This window comes from Buceros rhinoceros, unplaced genomic scaffold, assembly GCF_000710305.1.
Source record: "Buceros rhinoceros silvestris isolate BGI_N320 unplaced genomic scaffold, ASM71030v1 scaffold17727, whole genome shotgun sequence".
Classification (NCBI taxonomy): Eukaryota; Metazoa; Chordata; class Aves; order Bucerotiformes; family Bucerotidae; genus Buceros; species Buceros rhinoceros.
Window position 1 is genome coordinate 16,884 of NW_010422934.1, and position 3,872 is coordinate 20,755.

The window sequence follows — 3,872 nt, forward strand, 5'->3', positions numbered from 1 at the left end:
CATGGAGGCCTTGTCCTCCCTGCAGTAGAGTGTGGGGGTGTGGAAAAACCAATAGAAGTAGTAAGATGGGGGGGGGGAAAATCTATCAGGTTCTGCTTTCGCCAGTATCCCCAAGTACAAAAGAAAAAACCCCGTCCCTTTGTCCCCTCACTTGCCCTCTACAGATGCACATGCAAAATCTAATTAAAATTTAGCAGAAGAGGAAAAAAAAATGACACAGGGTTTTTAGCTTTAAAAAAAAAGAGAGAGAGAAAGAAGATCCTTAACAAAGGCCATAATATTAACAGGGCTGATTCGTCAGCCGCTACCTGATAATATAGAGTTGAGCGAGCTTTATTAACGTTGGAAGCCTTGGCTCTTTGTTAATTACAGGCTTTGCTAATGATTTGGAATATTGGCTGGTTCTGGGGGATGTTGATGAATAGAGACCTCGCCAAGATTTATTCCTAATTATCTCATTTGTCTCCCTCCATTACTTTTTATGGCTGAAATTTATGGAGCTATTACCGGGGACCTCGGCACAGCTCTGAGATGATTTGGGAGAAGAGAGATGTTTAATAATAATAACAATAATAATAATAATAAAAAGCCAGATTAATAGGAAACCGATTACACAGCACTGGGGCCATTCCTGGGTGACCTCGGGGTCCCGGAGGTGCCCAGCTCCTGATGACCCCCTTGAGCTCTGTGTCCCTGGGAGGGAGCCATGTCCTTGCCCAGCAGCTGAGGAACATCTGGAGATGCTGAAAAAGCCTCTGGGAAGTTCCTCCTGGCACCTGTAAGAGTTGGGAAACTCCTTTTGGAGGAGACAGCAGAAATCCAGCAGGTTTTGCGTGCGCGGCTTCTCCCAGCCATCCCCATCCACATCTCCTCCATCCCCTCCAGACGCTGCTCCTGAGCCACTGCGGCTGCACCGCAATGCTCTGGCTCCTGATGACCCAAGAGCTGAAGTTAGTGACAACGTCAAAACCCCCAAATCACCCCCGGGTTGTTGATCTAATCCCCAGTGTCTGTGTTTTCCCCCTTCATCCCACCACAATAATTCAATGCTTTAATACCTGACTCCTTGGGCCATTCCAAAGGGGTTTTACCCCATCCCCACCGGGGTGGTGGCCGTGGCAATAACAAGTCACGTCGGCCACAGGCTGTACCAGTAAAGCTAAGGGGCTTCCCAGCAAACCAGCACTTTCCTTCCACCCCATCCCAGGGCTGAGCCCACCACCCTTTAATTATCCAGCAAAGCAATTATTTTTCTCAGCTGCACTGGGGACTAATTCTCACCCAAAGTCTCCCAGTAAACATTTTCCCAGTACTATCAAATTTGCCATACAAAGGCGAGCTGGGGCTGCAGCTTATCTCTGCAGAGTATTAGTCCTCTCTCTCCCAGCGCGTAAACCTCCTCTCGTCCGATAAGAGGCCTCACACAAAAGATCAAAGACAGCAAGACTCTTACGGAGAGGAAGGGTTTCTTCTTTTTTTTTTCCTTTTTTTAGTGTTATTATAAATTCGCAGATCCAGAAGAAGCTGCGTTCCCACCCAGATTGAAATGATTACCTGCAGCCGGTTTCATTAGCCAAGAGAAAAAAATATCGGCATTAATTGGGGAACCCCAAAATACAGCATCCCTGGTGGGGATGGTGCTGCACGGAGGGGGCTGCAGCGGGGACAGGCATAGGAGTAGCAGGGACACACCACACACCCGGATTTGGGGAGAAGAGGGAGAATTTCCCCTTGAGAAATTGTGCCCAAACAGGATTTGCTGGATTTGTTTGGGATTTGGGGCTGTTCGTGAGGTCCCTGAAGGTTCCAGGCATGTATCCCTGTCACAGGCATTGATTCCTGTGCAGGAACTGGTGGGTTGCTCAGAGCCCCAGTACCCTGCATCCACTCAGCCAGACCCCCCAGTCACCCCCTCAGTGAGGGGTGCTCCTGCTCCACTCTGCCCGTTTGTCAATCCAAGACATGTCAAACAGCTTCTGTAAACACTACAACAGGGAAAAGAGGAAAAGAATACTGTAATTATTGAAAATAAAACCATCAGTGTTTTTTTTTTTTAATAATGATGCATCTTTCCTCCACGCAGTGAAAGGGGAAGGGGCTGTAGAGCTCACCCTGCTGTTTGACAGCCAACACAACAGGCACAAAACCGCTTTGGCTGGGCTTAAACAAAGCGTTCCGGTGGCCCCGCAGCCCTCTCCCCAAAGCCGAGGTTTTGTGTTCTTCCTCCAGCCAGCACATGGTCACTGTGCCCCATGGCACGGCACAGCCCTGCCAGCCCCAGCCCCAGCAACTCTCAGATGCCCCGAGCCCCTTTAAACATCCTGGGTGCTGCAAAAGGGACTTTACACCCCTTTTTTTTCCCCCTTTCTTTTGCACCCAGAGGTAGGTTGGTGCAAATGAAACCCAGGGGTGGCAGGAAACCAAGGGAGCTTTCTACTGCTCCGGGTTGGGAGGAGGATGGAGAGTAGAGCCATGGCTATTTCTGGTTAAACTCTGGGGCAATGCTCGGAGAGAGAGTGGTGGTGAGGGATGGGACAGGAATGGACCTCAGGGTACCCAGCCCTCCTGTCCCAGCACGACCCCAGCAATCCCCTCTTAAACCTACGCTCCCAGGACAGCCCCCAGGGACTGAGATGATGCTCAGATCCCTCTGGCCCCGTTTTGCCCCCAGAGCTGGCTCTGCCTGCAGTGATGCTGGAGAATCGGGCTCCAGCAGCCCCTTCCCACCTGAGCTGCAGCCTGTCAACACAGATGGCAAAATCTAAATGTTATGATAAGGTATTTCTCCCAAATTTCCATCTTAATAGAATTACAAGCCTTTAATTACCCTACAAGCCTGAAAACCTGCCGGAATCCCAATTAGGAATCTGAGGGCATAATTGGCCCCTAATTAGAAAGATTTGTCAAATGTGAGCAATTTTCTCACCTCTTAATTTTTTTTCCTTTTCTTTTCCTCCTCTTTTCCCCCGATGAAAATACAAATGTTTTCTTTTCCCCTCTGTCTCTTTCCCCATAAACAGGGGGCTGCGATCTCCCAGCTGCACCACTCTCTGCACCCCGCTCCTTCGGGCTCTTGGGCAAGATAAACTCCACAGCAGCTGTTAGGCCAATTTTTTATATATATGTATTTCCTAGAAAAATGCACTATTAAAAAAAAATTTAAAAATTAAAACTAGAGAGGACATACCTGCAAAACTACAGCCTTGGGGGTTTGATTTCCCTCCCACTGGCGGGCTGGCTGGGGCAGTGGGGTTGCTGCCAGAGCAGCTTTCAGGGATGGGAAGTGTGAAGAGGGTGGTGGATGCTGGGCACAGCACACCGTGGTATGGGGCAGCACACCGTGGTATGGGGCATCACCCCGTGGCTGCTGCCCCCAGGGGCATTGGAGGGGTTTGGGGAGCAGGGGCGGTAGGTGTGCAGATTGCAGATTGCCCAGCACATTGCGGGGCTGGGACGTAGCAGCCTCAGTCGTGCGTAGCAGTGGTACGGACAGATCCAGAGCAATTCCTCTACCAAAACCAGGTATGGAGCTTCAGCACGGTGCCAAGCTGACACTGGCACAGACCCACAAGCTCAGCGATGCCCGTTGCACACTCAGACAGCCAGCATGTGAAAATCCACTCCTGGGAGCAAAGCCACTATGATTCCCAAGAGCATCCAGGCAGGTGAGTGCCCAGCGCATCCTCACCCTGCCCAGCCAGCAGCCAAATGGAACCCCGAGGGGGGTTTTGGGCTGAGGACCCTTTTAAGGCAAAGCTTTGCTGCCCCAGGAAGGAGATGCTCCCACTACCTGGCTGGAGAGGTGGAACAAGGCAGGAAAACCAGAAAAAGCAAAGGGATAAGGGAAGCAAGTGGGCAGCCTCGCCAGGAGG